The following is a 17,335-nucleotide window of genomic DNA, read 5'->3' as shown; positions in this document are numbered from 1 at the left end:
ATGATTTTTCAAAAAGAATCTTCTCTTTGCATAGTATAGCTGGTTCCCGATTAATATTTAATGCCAAAATTTTAATATATTTAGTTAATAATCTACTGCAACACCCTGGAGTTTAATTGCACTGGTCACTTCATGGAGGCATTTTAATTTTGTAAAAAGTTGAAGGTCAGCGACACCATGGTGATTTATGCTGCTGGATATGAATGGTGTGGCTATGTTTCTGTTAGTGCCGAGAACAAGAAAGACTACATTTCTTTATCTAGTCTTGAATCATTTTTCAGCTAATCTGAAGTTGTTCTTTAACTCTTAAGGTTGTGTTTCTCAGGTAAACTAAGTTGGGGTTAATGGTGTAATGCATGACTTTCGTAGTTCTACAGTGAGGTGAAATTTTATTTACAAATTATAATAAAACTCAGATACGAAGAACAAACCCTTGAGGCATATCTGTTTGGATCAGCTGAAATGGAAATACTGCAGCATTTCATTGTACTGTTCATGTTCTATCACTGAAACAGCTTGCAAACGTTCTGATGACGTTTGACATGTCATTGCACTCAAACAGGACAACAATATTTGATGGCCCATAAAACCATTGACAGGTCCTGGATGATGTAGGTCATCATTTTACTTAGGTTAACCTTTCCTCTATTAAACTGCGTGAAGTCAGTAAGTGCTTTTCCATTCTGTGCTCTGGATAGAAATTATGCTAAATGTCAGATAGGAGATATGCAGAAATGAGATGTTGAAAAGCATTATGTTGATACAATTTTCAAAAACTTTTGCTAGGGTGAAGAGGAAAATAATGAGACAGAAATGTGTTGTCAGTAGGGTTCCTGACTTTGTCAGAGGAATTGTAATGGATGACTTCCAAGTGTTGAGGGCATAGGCGCAACTAATGGAATGGTTGACAAAGGTAGCAGCAGAATATGATATTGATTCTGCTGTCAGTTTTAGATATACCGGTAAAAGGCTGTCAGCTAATACTGAGGATGACTGGCATACTGAGGAACTTCTGTGCCAGTGAAATATTGACAGTGAATTACACAGTTTTTTACTATACAGCAAGGGATTGTGTTTATTTTCCTTTTACTGATAGAATCAGACAAATAGGTTAGGATGATTCAGCAACATGTCATCATAATACTGCAGATGATAGCTACTAAACTATTCCTTTGGCAAAAGCAAACACAAACTGCTTAAATGCTTTTCTGAAGTGCTAAGCAGGTAGAATATCTGGGACATATACAGGCATGTTTACATTAAATGTTGTCCCCTGGACACATATATGGATGCATGCATGCATTCTGTTTTGCTCTTTCATTGTTTTTATCTTGTGCAATGATGTCATCCTCAGTCAAGTAGAGGGAATATTTTACTATAAATCAGTGTAAGAAAATTAAATGTATTAAACAAATAAATAAATAAAATAAAAAAAATATTGACTGGGATTCAGGAGCTTCTACCATGTCTCTTTAAGTGTGCTTACATCACAAGCAGTGACAAGTAGGGTGTGTTTGTGTGTGTGTGTGTGTGTGTGTGTGTGTGTGTGTGTGTGTGTCTGTGTGTCTGTGTGTGTCTGTGTGTGTGTGTGTGTGCGATTCACAAAACAATCTAACACAACAAGGCTGGCTTGAAAACAAGGGTTAGTAGAGCTGTATACTAATGGCTGTATAATGTGCCATGTTGTATGCTAATGAACTAAAAACACATGACAGAATGATTCAGAAATGTATAAATAATGTGCAGCCATGCCTCCCTTGATTTATCATAAATCTGGCTGTATGCTCAAATTCAGACAGAGGAAAACTTAAAAATATATTAGGGATTACCACAACCATTGCAAACTTGGATCTGCAAGATGCTCTAATAGCGCTAATCAAGTGAAAAAAATAAAAAAAAACTGCTGCTGCTAATATTGCTATATGTCACTCACAAAGGCATAGAGTATTCAGACCATTATTAACATATTATGGTCTCTATGAAATAAACAATGGACCACTACAGTAGACAGGAATACCATACAAAAAATGGTGGAAATGTGTGACCGTTGTCTGCAGCTATGTTCATAGGTTCATAGATTCATAGGATGATACTAGGCTATTTGCCCGGAGGCCCTTATAAGCCTAGCCAAGAATTTTTCTCATGTTCCCTCAAAGTCAGCACCTGTTTCCTCTGTCCATCAGGGACAAAAGGTGGGATCCCAGGGGTACATTTTCTCTTTCTCATTTAGTCATCCAGGTTCCTCTTAAAGAGGGCTAGAGAAGTACTCTGCTTGACATGGAGAGGGAGTCTATTCCACAGATGGGGTAGTCTTTGGGACAGCAATCTATCCCACCAACAAGTTCTATTAATGTCACAGACTAGTTTAAAGCATTGTGTGCAGGTTGTATGAGTGGAACTTGTCTTATCGATATGTAGCAACTCCATCAAGGCTGGGCCTGAAATGGCCTTGTATGCCAATCACAGGTCACCTCTGAGCAGTCTGTATGAGACTGAGTAGAGGGGACAGGGCGTTTAGCCTATCTGTATAAGATAGGTGTTTGAGACCCTAGATTTTCCTGGTCAGGAACCTCTGTGGTCTCTCCAACTGCTGCATATCCTTGGCAAGGTACATGCCAAAGGGGACATTGTACTCAATAATGGGTCTGATAAGGGAGGGGTACAGGGATGTTATGACTTCCTTGTTCCTGGACAAAATACTCTTATTTATGAGGTGGGCCATGTAGAAAGCCTTCTGTACAATGTAGGCAACATGATGGTCAAAAGTCAGATTGCTATCATCCTGGGTGCCCAAGTCCATCACAACTGATTGCATGCTTAGTATGTTGTTATTAATATGATAATTAGTGGAGATGACATTTTCCCCAAAGGGAATAATGATGCATTTCTTGACATTCAGTTTGAGGCCATGCTTTTGGCACCAGTCATTAGTTTGGGTAAGTCCCTCTTGGAGGATGTTCACATCACTAAGGGAATTTAAGACAGCACCCAGCTTGCAGTCATCTGCAAACATGGTCAGCCACAGACCACTGTTTTTGGCTGGCACCTCAGAAAAGTATATCTCAAACAGTAGAGGCCCCAAGATCAATCCTTGGGGTACACTGCTCATTACGAGTCTACTACTAGAGATGTCTCCCCCTACTTTGACTGAGTGGGTTCTGTCAGTGAGCCAGTTAGCTACCCATCATTTAACATAGAGGTCGATGTCTAGCTTGGAGAGTTTATCTATTATGTCCGAGTGGGGAATAGTGCCAAAGGCTTTGGCTAGGTCAAGGTAGGTGGTGGGCACCATCTTCCCCTCGTCCATGGCTTTGGTGACTGTTTCAAAGAAGTCAACCAAGTTTCTGAAATCATAAAGTACCTTTTCCAGTAGATACAAAGGTATGTGTGGCCTTATGCATCATACCTACAGAGAGCATTGGGAGTCCTACTGGGGACACAGCATGGGTTTCACTGGTTTCTGCCTCCAGAATACTCCAGGAGTTCCTCAATGCCATGTGGTTTCCACCTACTCCACTGGGAGAGTTCATACTATGTTATACTTCTATGCTATGGCCCATTTCCTTGAAGTACTAGGGGCTATATACTGCATCCACATTAAAATAAGAGCCTCAACTGGTGAACTGAGAAGGAGGTACGTCAACTGCAAAAGGTATCACTCCATCGACTGCCAGATCATCTGTAATGTACATGACATTATTTACAGTATGTGTTCAGGCCACCCAGGCAGTTTTCAGAACTCACACATTCTGCAGATGTGAGACCTGTACCAAAGGTTTGCAAGGGGTGACTTTGCACTGGGACATCTAGCTTCTCAATTCCTGCAAATATACTCGAGAACCTTGGCTCATGACACCATTGTGAAATCCACCCAACCAAACAGAGCAAGCTTACAACCACACCTATGCACAAACTAGAAACATCATAGACCATGTATTTGGGCTGCACATGTCATAGTTCCTCTGCCTGTTTACAGTTGGTGGTGCCCTACAATATGACCCTGCCACCTATGCTAAAATACTTACCACCTGTGCCATTTTGTAAAATATAATAATTAGAAAATAGTTACAGCAGATTGGCCCAGTACAGGGACTGCAATTCCCAGCACCACAGGCAGTTTTAGCTGCCATAGCTGAGGAGTCAGAGAAAGAGTCATTAGGGAATGACCATGCCAGATGGAGGTGGCACAATATGCCACTGTGCTGGTTAAGAAGCAGAAAATTGCACATATTGTTACAATATAATGTACAAAAGAGCTCAGCAAATATGGACAGTAATAGTGATGCAAGGAAACAAATTAGATTGTTCTTACACATGAACTGCCTGGCTACTATAAGGGTCAGACATAGGCAGCCAAATGCCAGGACACTCTTACTAGCCCTGTCTGATCCCTTCCTACTGTAAAATCCCTCTTTCCCTACCACACATGCCCCTTCTCCTCTCCATCTCTAGTCATTCTTATCTGACTTTCTTATAACAACCATTTTTCATGTAATCTAACTCTTCTCAAAGTTGATCTACTTTCTTATCTTTCCAATACTTGTGTAATAATAACTCTGAAGGTTTATAACATTTCTGATATCTGCTTTTACTCCACTGCAAATCCAGAGTTTTTATGTATGGACAGACAGACGGACACAGTTCTTAACATGGTTGTACTAAAACCTTTTGCCTCACAGGACCTGATAAATAAGTTTTTTACTGTCACACTGTTTGTAAATCTTTTCTAGCTAGTTTCACTGTGGAAATTTTCTCCATTTGTTAAACATGTTTGTTTGTTCTGATTTTCTGCCAAGAAGTGTATTATATAACTGATATTGTTTCCCACCCCCACTCTCTATTGATGTCTTGTTCTTATACTTGGTGGCTTTGCAGTTGCCCACCCCTACTGTAGATTTGATCTGGGACAGTCCTCACAGTCTAGTGTCATTAGCTCATTCTACCTAATACAGAGAGAACATTTAAGAAGATCAACCCCCTTAGTTTCTTAACCTTGAATTATCTTCTGCTTCTCATTTCTCCCTTTCCATTTTACTAAACAAAAAACTTTGCCAGAATCTCCCTATGTTCTAACTGAGTGTGCTTCTCAGCTGATAAGTAAATTTTTGGCACTTTTTAACTGTTCACAGTTGAATAAAATAATAATTGAATTCAGTTCAGAATACAGTTTGAATAAATTGCATTTATTTAAACTGTATTTGATTTAATACTGCTGCACACTCAAGTGTGCTAGCTTGCACTGCACTTAAATTGTTTTTAGTACTGCTTTAACTGCTTTTCTGAAAAATAAATTATAAGCTTGTTTCCTGCCTTTCCTGTAACTAGTCTAGTCCAGATACAGATTTGCTATATACAGCTGAGCCCTCCAAACCTTTCTTTGTTGGAGGGAAGCCTTCCTGCTTATCATTGGGAGTGGTAAGCACTAGGTAGTCCATCTACCACAAGAGGAGTGGTTTCTGGCCCAGAAATTGTAGTTTATTAGCCGTTTGGGCAGTTTTTTCATCTCTTTCAACTTTCTGGTTTAAAAGCCTGCATTTGTGCTTTTCCCACCTTTAGATTTGCTGTATCCAGGACTGTTTGTAAGCTTCTGAGCCCCCCAAGCCTTTCTGTGTTGGAGGAAAGCATTCTAGCTTATCGGTGGGAGTGGTAAACACTAGGTAGCCTATCTACTACAAGAGGAGTGGTTTCTGGCCCAGAAGTTGTAGTTTATGGGCAGTTTGGGCAGTTTTTCCATCTCTTTCAATTTTCTGGCTAAAAGCCCATGTTTGCACTTGTTTCCCACTTTTCCTATAACTAGTCTAGTCCAGATACATATTTACTGTATCCAGGACTGTTTGTAAGCTTTTGAGTGGTGCCAAAGTCTGCTCTTCAATTTTTCCCTTAGAATCTGCTAGTTATCTCCTCTCCTGCACTTTTACTAGCTTATTGGTCTAGCACTTTACCATACCAGACTTCTTGTAGCAATTATTGTAGCACACAAAAGTGCTACCAGCACTAAACATTCTACAAGGAAACAGCTCCAGTACTTATTATTAATGCCACCCCTCCAGGCATGTCTAAAGGTCAGTTCCCTGTGCTTTCTCCTATTAACCTGGTGAGCTTGGGCATCCTGCAGCAATGTAGCAACTGCCTCATGTACACTAACAACCCTCTCCTCTTATCCCCCAACACTCAGACTTGTGAGAGATGCACTTATATATCCAAATTTGAAGCCACACACTCTCCAACCAAGACCAGAATAGCTGGTGAAGAGGAGAAGGTCAACACTTGCACGACACCACATGGAACACATAGCTCTCCAGAACACACACCAGCACTGCTTTCACAAACCACACACCCACCTTCATGGAGTCTCTCAATAAAAATCTACCCAAACAGCAGAGGTCTCCAAAGCAGAAATGTACTTGACCACCACAACACAACACTAATCACAAGACACATAACACTCCTAAACAGTGTGCCACTCAACCAAAGCCCCAAAGGTAAAATAGCATGCCCAACACACTAGTCATAGGTGACTCAATAGTGAGGCACACTGATGTCCCACTCACTAGGTTGAATAAGGAGAAAGTAGTCAGCTGTCTGTCACGTGCAAGGATCTGACACATAACGCATGCACTCAGGTCCCTCAACAACAGGTACAAATATGACTGTCATTGAACATGTGGGTGTGAATGACCTGAGACATACCTCCCTGGACTTCATGAAAAGAGACATGGAGGAGCTCTCGGATTATGTAGCCCAGGTGGGTATGACCCTTGCCCTGAGCAGCATCTTGCCATCACCCAGAATGATAAAACAGTACAAGCAGAAAATTATTGATTTCAACAGTTGGCTAAGTTTCTGGTGTCATTCTAAGGGGATCCAGTATATGTCTGCCTGGGATGACTTGATTGACAGACCTCAATGCTTTGTCAGAGATGGTCTGCATCTGTCACACCTAGGATTCCGGATACTGGCTAAGGCTCTTGCCACCCCTATAGTGCCTTTTAAGGCGGTGTTCCAAAGACCAAATTCACCGTAACAGCTACAAACAAATGCAATCTGAGGGTCATGTTGCTCAATGCTAGAAGTCTAAATCTCAAAATGCACTCACTCGAAGCACTCCTTAAAATAGAGAACATTGACATTTGTGCCATAACAGACACATGGTTCAAGGCAGCAGAAATCACCCCTGCACTACCAGGCTATAACTCATTCCACACCTTTCAGCCCCAGAACTTGGACTGTAGCTCCAAAGGTGGTGGTGTTTCCATATTCATAAAGGATGTGTACACCTCCAGACTGATAGCCCAACATAATGCATCTGAGATGCTTCAGGTGCAACTAACATTGGGTAAGACAGTGATTCAGGTCGTAGCCTGCTATAGGTCCCCAATCATGTCCCAAGACTCACACTCCACATTCCTAAGCACCTTGAAGAACATTAGGGTCCAATCTAACGCTCTCATACTGGACGACTTCAACTACCCCTCCATTAACTGGGAAAACTACTCATGTACCAATACACTTGCCCAGTGTTTTCCTGGAATTCATTAATTCCAATACCCTGGACCATTTCATTCTTACCCCCCACTAGAGGTAGCAATATCCTTGACCTGGTCATTACTAATATGGGTGACCATTGCTCTACACCAATAGTCAACTCCTCCCTGGTTAGTTGTGACCACAAGCTAATCACCTTGGGAATCCACATCACCCCCACCCCCGCAAACCTAACTAAAATGAAAAACTTCTTCAAAGCTAAATTTGGGCTCCTAAAAACAGAGGTGGCTAACTTCAGGGCACCCATGCAAATGGAGAATAGTTGCATGACCACTGAATCATACACCAATGCACTGTATGAACACGTACACAAATGCATGGATCTCGCCATACCCAATAGAACCAAGACGCTCTCCTCCAGAAAAAAGGAAGCCAATCTGGTGGTCCCCTGCCATAAACAAACTCTACAACAGAAGGAGGAAACTGATGTGGAATAAGGTGAAGTCCCAAGACTGGAAAAACTCTCTTATCAGCCTCAACAAAAAGTTGAGATCCCTCATCAAATCCTCTAAAGCTAGCTATGAAAACAGAATTGTTGCAGATAGTAAATGCAACCACAAAGCCACAAAGCCTGCTATAGTTATGTAAAGAATCTCCACAGCAATACCCAAATTTCCTCTGAGCTACTGCATAATGGTACCTCCTATACTGAGCCAACAGATATTGCCAATATGCTGGCCGACCGATTTGGTGCCAACTTTACCACCCCCCAAAGAACCAGTCGCAATACCAATAGATTGCCAATCACCCAGTATTACTGCTGCACAGGTTAAACCAGCACTGTCCAAGGCCAAGAATACAGCTTCTATGGGACCAGACAATATCCCTTGCTGTATTCTACATGCACTACAGAGTGAAGTGGCACTTCACCTGTGTGCCCTGTTCAGTCACAGCCTCACCTTGGGCTTTGTCCCTACCAAATGGTGCACTGCTACAGTCATCCCTCTCCACAAAGGAGGAGTGACTACAGACTCTTGGAACTATCACCTCATTAGCCTGATGAGTCTGACATGCAAAGCTATGGAATGCATCATCATGGACCTAATAAACAAGGATATAAGGAATATCCAAACTCTGGATCCCACACAGTTTGGTTTTATGAAGGGTAGATCATGTCTGCTCAACTTGGCCAACTTCTTTGACTCAGTCACCAGAGCTGTGGATAAAGGCAAGGTGGTTCATACAGCCTACCTTGATCTGGCCAAGACCATTGATATCATTCCCCACTCAGGAATCATAGAAAAACTTACTAAGCTAGGCATCAACTCCTATATCACTAGGTGGGTTGCAAAATGACTCACAGGTAGAACCCACAGTTTGAAAGTAGCTAACTCCAGGTCAGACTGCGGACCAGTCACGAGTGGACTCCCACAGGGTTTGGTCATGGGTCCTCTCCTGTTTGGTATCTACTTCTCTGAAGTCCAGGCCAACATGAAGGGACTCTGGCTGACAAAGCTCACAGATGATTGCAAGTTAGAAGCTATTATTAACTCCCCAAGTGATGTTGACATCCTAAAGAAAGGCCTCATTGAGACCAATGACTGGTGTCGAACCATGGCCTTAATCTCAATGCCAAAAAATGTATTGTCACCCCTTTGGGTTCTGCAGTCACTAGTCACTGCCAACATTTCAACCAGGAAGTCATTATCTTACTTGACAAGACCAACTAGAGGAAATTACTATTTCAGCCATAAAGTGCTGCTTGGCAAGAGAGGCAGAAGATATGGATAAAATATCCTGCCTAAGATGTGATTTGTTAAGGTTTCATATTGGAATAACATCCACAAAGTCAACAATAAATCAGAATTCATGGCTATTATGCAAAACATTGAATTTAATAGCAGGCAGCCAGAAGCCGTTATACTGAGTCACTATCATGCATGATTGGATGTTCCCTTATATGTATACTCAGCACAATATAATGAATGTAAAATTGATATTGTTATAGGACTCAAATAATGGTTAGCATCTCTGTGCAGTATGTCAGGAATACAAGCAATCTTTATGGTATGAATTAACTAAGAATAACACAGCTACAAAATTTTTAGTTATTCATTTATATGATTATTAACATTTGTTTACCAAAAAACCCTAACTGTATAATTGTATCTATTTTCACTGGAGGCCTGTGGATAAAAACTCCACAAAGATAAGTAAGAAAATAAAAGAAAATACATACACAGGTAAAAAATTGACATCATATTTCAATATATGGTAATGCACAGAATAATATAAATAGTAGTGTACATATAATATGTAGGATAATATGTTCAATGTTCATTGTTGTCAATACAAGTTCAAAGCCTTATAAGGCCTTCAAAGAACTTAGGTTCTTAAGTTCATAGGATGTTACTACGCTATTGATCCAAGGATCTTTACAAACCTAGCTGTTAAATCCCAATATAATACTAAAAATGAAATTTCATTTATGCTCATACTTTTTCTAGCAAGGACTACCCGTGTCCAAGAGAGAAGACAGGGCAATCTCCAACAGAATTAATTAGTACCAGACTAACTGCCCTTGTGGGCTATACCAATTTGAGAATCAAACCTTGTACCTTGGGCCTATAAAGTGAACCCCTTAACCACTATGCCAGCCTCCCACTCTTCCGTTATAATAAACCAGATAAAAACCTCTAGCCCCAACCCAATGATCCTGTTTTTAAATGAAATAATTAATTCTGACTTCCTAATTTTAAAGAAAATATTATTCCACCAGATACTAGACCTCAAAAAATAATGAATTATTCCACACAAATGTCTTACCATTTTTTGTATCAGCCAAATTATTTTTATTCCCAGTATCAAATGAATGATTCATCCTGTTAATTCCAATTATTTCACCAATATTAATATCCCCAAAATATTTATAAAAATAATTCAAACCACACCTAACTATTCTATATATAATAATATATAACAATAAAGTCATTAGACTACTTGTATAACTCAAACCCCTTATTTTAAAAATTGCCCATGTAAAACAGCTTGGAATTATTTGTAATCTATTTCATTGTAAATGATTGTATACACAAGTAGCTCCACAATATTTAATTATGGGCTTAATTAAAGTTTTATAATTAGGCAATAAAACCAACTTATTCTGACTAACAACAGACCTAAAGACATTATTCATTTTAAAACTACCTTTCCTTATAATATTTCTCAATGTGCCTTAAAACATAAAATATCAAGCTTAACTCCCAAGTCTTTTGTAACTTTAACTGTCAGGTTGTGCACAGCATAGGATTACCTTCCCCAAAATGTATTACACTAGTCTTATTTATATTACTTTTCGTATCATTAGATAATGCACACAACAATTTTGTTACACAAATTGATCAGGTATACAGCAAAGAGCAGAGCCAATTTCGTCATCATCATCAATCATCATCCATCAATCATCATCATTGGGAAACTAAACCTGCATACACCAAAGGGAACAACCCCCACACATATCCTCTGTGGGATATCTGATTTAATCTCCTGCTCTTCAGTTATTTAAAACTCTAACCTGAACCTTCATTTCTGCTCAGTCAACCAAATTTTTACCCATCTAGACACTTGACTATTGATGCTGTAATCCTGTAACAATGAAATAACCTTATTACGTGGCATAACATCAAAGTCTTTGAACATATTTAAATTTAAAATGTCTACAAGCCGTCATTCAGTGCATTGCATGAAGAAGGATAACAAGAGAGTAGATTTGATAGACAAGAACTACAGCCAAAAAACATTTTACACATATACCATCATTAAAACCTGATAAATACAATCATGTAGCATTATAACATGTTGGCATGTTATAAGTGCAAGAGTTTATTTCTCACAAATAAAGCAAATGTCAGAGTGGAACATTCAAACAATGGAAAAGGAGGAGGAGAGGAAGGGAAATGACAGAAAAAACAATATTTGTTACAGGTAGTAAGTAGAGTAGATATGTGAGACAAGAGAATAATTATTAATAGCAATATTAAGAGTAAGGGAAATAAGAGAAAGAGTAAGAGAAATAAAAGAGATAGTGAGAAATTGTTAGTTAAAAAAAAAGAAAACCGAAACAGGTGTTCCAGTCTGAGAATACTTTCCTACTATTTATTTTTTTTAATCTGAGACTACTGGAAATTTACAGTATGAACTTTCAAGGAGAAGAACAGTATAGAGGAGAGAGGAACATGGTGTTTGGCATGTGCATATTTATTTATTTTTTCGAAAAGGCCCAACACTGATTGCATTTTTGCCTCCATACTGGACTGTTTGTTAGCTTCTTCACAAGACTGCATGGATTTATGTTTAACCTGGCAAACACCATGGTGACCCTACCTGAAGCTGAAGGTGACCTTCTCCTGGAGGAATTAATGTTATGTCATAGCAGATAAGCTATGGACAGCTGTAGTAAAAGTCGAGATCACTAACGTATGGTTAGCAACTCCCTTGGGGCCATACCTGTTCAGTTTTAGGAGCTCAGATCCATGCATAACCCATTAGATCTCTTGTGCTCAGCCCTTTAACAAATAGTTTGATTAGCTAAGCTCTCCTTTGTCTCTCATCCTCCTTTGAGGGGAGATCTTCACTGCAGCATTTGATGTGCACATCTCAATCAAAAGTTGAGAGTATATTTTTTCGCTGCTAAATTAGTCATCCTACTGGTCCCGCAAAACAAAGCTGCAAATCAAGCTGGGGCACAAACAACACAGAAAGAAACTCTACCATATAACACAGATTGAAAAAATGTAGTGCTATTATTTTATTGACTAAATGATAAAACACTAGGACTCATTAAAATTATTCTTGATTCTGCATTTTGCCAGTAATGTATTCAGATAAAGCTGAGAATTCAATTACGCATCTGAACATGTCTAAACAACTGAGAGGGGTTATTTTGTTTAGAAGAGCACACACACACTGTGCTTGTATTACCACTGTCATTATTGTCAGAGTATATTAAAAGACATAATTTCAAAAGTTACACAGATTTTTATTTTATTTATTTTTATTTAACATTTGTTGACCGGGAATGTCCGACTAGGTTCCACAGAGCCTGTTTTCAGCGGAGGCCCGGGGAGAAATGCTCCAGATGCATGTCTTTGGAATGTGGGAGAAAACTGGAGTACCTGGAGGAAACCCACGCGAACACAGGGAGAACATGCAAACTCCACACAGAGGGCACCCCAGCCGGGAATCAAACCGGAGAACCTCTTGTTGTGCGGTGACAATGTTAACCACTGCACCACTGTGCCGCCCAGACCTCAGGGCTGACACAGACTGCTAAATCACCTGTAGGAGGAGATGTGATATTCGTCAGAGAAAAGTATAAAATGAACATGTAATTTGTGCTGCTTCTGCTATTTGTAATAATTTCACTTTAATTTCATTCAATATGTTGTATAACATCTCATGACATTTAAAAGATCACTTAATTTTGTTTAAAGCAATATTTCATTATGTATTTTTATTTGACTATGTTTAAGGGAGCAGTTTTTACTAAACAGATTTCTTTTAGCAGTAACGTGTGTGCAATGCCTTATTTATTTTTAAGTCTTGACATGAATGGCAGTTTTGGATTAACCTCATACTTTGCCAAAATTTCATTCTGATCATTGTTTGTTATGTACTGATGAAGTAATACGAGTAATAATGCCTGCATTTCTCACAAAATAAAAGTAAGAACAAAGTAAGCTTGCATTTACAGAAATGCAAGAGTGTGCAGTACTCATGAGAAGAAAATCTTTCTAAGATGTAGTATATATAAATGCTGAGAGACATTCTAAAACTGTAAAATCTGCAAAATTTCAAATATAAAAGTATTGAAGGAATTAAAAGTTAGAACCTTAGAGCTTTAAGAAGAAAGAAAAACATAATTCATAACAAGATGGCTAATACAGAACACAGGCCAATATTAATAAATTAAACAAAGCAGTTAGGTTATATAAGAGAGAGAGAAATTAAAAGGATGGAAATTAAGCAATGAGAAGCATTGGTATATAAAGTGTAAAGTAATAATAAAGCCTTTTACTTTTATGTCAATAATGCAAGGATAGGAAGAAGCAGCAAGGGACCAATATTATGGGAAACCATTATGAAGGAAGATAATTAGAAGTTGGTTTAAGAGCTTGGAAGGCATTTGTCCTGTGTAAATAAAGAATGAAATATTCTACTGCTTATGGAGGAAGGCAGAGGCAAGCACCAAAGACATAGTATAGAAGTAAAGCAAATACAGATTAGAAACAAATTAAAGAAATAAGGTAGCAGATACAAGTGATGCCCCATTCCAGTCTGCTAGATTTTCCTGTGTCTGTATTATTTAATGAACCCTAAAGCACAACAGGACAGTGAATGGCTGAAAAAAGGCCATAATAGTTCTATTATATACATAAAGATAAGTTTTTTTTTTTATTTTTGATCTGTTTTTGAATTCATTTTGTCAGCCTATATCTGCTTTACTAAGGTCTTTAAGCCTATTATTAATAATCCCAGAAAATAGTTGCACTATATTTTGCTATTTAAGTAGTCAGAGTGTTGGTATTAAACCCTAGTTTCATTCTTATGTACTGAGTGTGTGCCATGCTAGTTTGAGACTAATGTTTGCATTAAGGCAGTTCTAGGCCAATCAGCTTGGAGAAAAGGGTCTAAGATTTCCAAAGCTGCTGTTTACTGTGGTCTTTGAAATTATTGTTGCAGTGTAATAGCTCCATTACATACAGAAATAATCCTTTTTTTGTTCCTTGATCTGTTTTTAAATTGATTTTAACAGTCTGTCCCTGGGATTCATGAAGCTCGGCACAAGGACGGCATTAGCCTTGCGCCGACCGTGCGGTGTAGAGATGGCGCAGCAGCACCACATGCATATTAATGAAGGCATGCTGCCAAAATGGCCACGTGCATAGGAAATGTGTATGAGTGCAGGGGGCGTGTCCAAGCGCTGCACGGACGCATGAACATGTCGGCTGCATACGCGCAACCTAAAATGCTGACTAGTATAGCCTGCCTCTAATAGTAATCACTCCTGTCAGTGTCCATGGATACTGAAATGTATGCAAAACATACAAGATGTCATTGCGAACACCACAATAAGAAGTAAACACAAAGGCATGTAGCTGAAAATTGAGTCCCCGTCCCTCGAACAAATGATTTAAAACCCCATGCCCGTATTCCATTGTAGTGGTGCTAGTTATGCCAAGTGGAAGCGAAACACATCATGTTAGTGAGCTACCAATTGCCAAGCCTAGTCCAATGGTTTGGGTTACCACCTGTCCTACATTGTGAGGGACAGTCCCCTCTGGGCAGGTGTGTCCATACCAAAATCATAATAAATGTGAAATGTCCTGCGATAGTAGGGCATAATTATGTCCCATATGTTATGTAATTGTCCCATACAGTAGGTATGTCCGTATATAAAATACCTATATGTTACAAGAAACAGAATAAGCAAGTAAACGAAACAGAATAAGCAACTACACTGCCACAACAATAAAAGCTTGTATGTAGGAATGAAACTAAAGTACTATCCTTTGTAATGACCATGGGTATGTGTTGGCCTGTAAACTCAGATGTGTGCCATGAAAATGTCCCATCCAGGTCATATGAAAAGGTGGCAACCCTACCAATGATCAGAGCATTCACCCAATATCTGCCCATTCGCTGTCCAAGTCTTCCTTGTCAGGACGGTGCATAGATGAATGGGTATTACCTGGGTCTACCTACCATGTCACGAAAGATAAGTATTTGTGAGTACCTATGTGCGTGAAGTACAGCATGTGGATGATCTGAAATGTTAGTGTAGACCTCACAACCATATTGGTCCCAGAGATATGTAGTGTACGCAATGTGTTCTGTTGACTGTGCCATGGGCCATCAACTAGAGAAGGGATGAATGTTGTTTGTGGAATATGGGGATGGGGGGTGACGGGTAATGTAATAATTCACCAAGGGGAGACTGGGTTGGATGCAAAACAGGTGAACTGGAGGTCTACGAGGGAGTGGTGGGTGAATCAGGAAGATAACCAAAGAACAAATATACACATCCACAATACAATCCCACAAACATGTGAACATTAAAATGTGCAATACACATGTGCAGAAACGTTACTGGCACATACCCACATAATGGGCTGGCCTGAACTGAGCCATCCAACCCCAACACACCTGGATAAATAATTGTCCACCAAAACCAGCCATACTCGGGCTGCTAGATAGGCGCAGCCATATCTGCACATAGTGACCCCTACCCATATCTAGTAGGCAGTCTCACCGTAGGCAGTCTCAGAATTGCAAACTATGTATCCCTTGCATGTATAACCCTACCTTACAGCCATAAAGCAAAGATGGTCATCGGTCCCCACAATTTTTGGATATCCTTCATGGGATATGTATCTGTTCTAAACATTAGACTTGGTGTCACGACATGAGGTCCAGTCCTGTATACATCTGGACACAAGTTGTATGAGCAGTAGTTGTCTACAAGATTGCTCAGCCTCCAGCCGGTCCTGCAGAACCTATGACCCAGGATTAAACACCTGACAGTGATGCATGTCTCCCACATGCATTATCGGGAATATATACTTTACACATTCGCATAGTGGCAGTCAGATATAGGGTGCTTAAGGCTCTTTAAACCAGATGAAAGTAGGGTTACCATCTGCCCCACCTTGTGAGGGATTAAACACCTGACCGTGATGCACATCTCCCCATGAGCATTATCGGGAATATATACCTTACACATTCACATAGTGGCAGTCGGATATAGGGTGCTTAAGGTGCTGTAAAGCAGACGTAAGTAGGGTTACCACCTGCCCCACCTTGTGAGGGACAGTCCCTTTTTGGGCAGTTGTGCCCAGAACAAATATAATACAATGGCACATGTCCTGTGATTGTAGGAAATATGTCCCATACTTCATGTAACAGTTGCATAAAACAGTTATTTATGTAAAATACTCAAAGTTACAAGAAACAGATTAAGCAAACAACCCGCTACAAGAATAAGCATTCATTTAAGCAAATAAGTAAAGTTCTAACCTTTGCGCTGACCGTGGGTATGTGTCAGCCTGTAAAATCTGATGTGCGTCCTGAAAATGCCCCGCTTTGGCCATATGAAAAGGTGGCAACACGAGACGTAAGTGGGTATGCAAGCATGTATGCGCGACAGTAGGTGGTGGTGATTCAACGGTATGGGAAATGTAAATGAGCATGTAGATGCATATGCATGTGTATGTACAGACCGATACACACACACACACGCGCACACACACACACACACACACACACACACACACACACACACACACACACACACACACACACACACACACACACACACACACACACATATATATATAAATATATGTAGATATGAAGGATGAACATGGTCACAATATAGGAAATCCCTGTAATAGTTAGTGCTGTTATATATCAGGATGGCCATAGGTCAGCACACCTCTGCATCCCCAACTACAGGTAGGACGCTAAAAGTGGAATGAACGATCTCCCCTTGCTAAGTCTGACTTTCATCTAGGTAAAGGACATTCCTAGTCCCCAGTTGGACAAGCCTAAACCCAGAAGACCATATGAACACCCTGACAATCAAACACACGTATGTGCCAGATAGGCTTTGGAGGTCTGAATATCCTCGGAGTGAGTCAACATGCGGCATGTGTCCAGAGCAGTAGGGAATGGCACATGTGTAGTAGTGCATTTTTTTCAACAAGTAAATGGATGCCTGCTGTGTAAGTGAAGTAATGAAGTGTGTGTTTGGGTAACTATGCACCATGGGTATACATATAAATGAGGCAGA

The sequence above is a fragment of the Protopterus annectens genome, chromosome 3.part1 (assembly GCF_019279795.1).
Source record: "Protopterus annectens isolate FY-2018-M chromosome 3.part1, PAN1.0, whole genome shotgun sequence".
Classification (NCBI taxonomy): Eukaryota; Metazoa; Chordata; order Ceratodontiformes; family Protopteridae; genus Protopterus; species Protopterus annectens.
Note: the sequence above shows the minus strand (reverse complement) of the source record.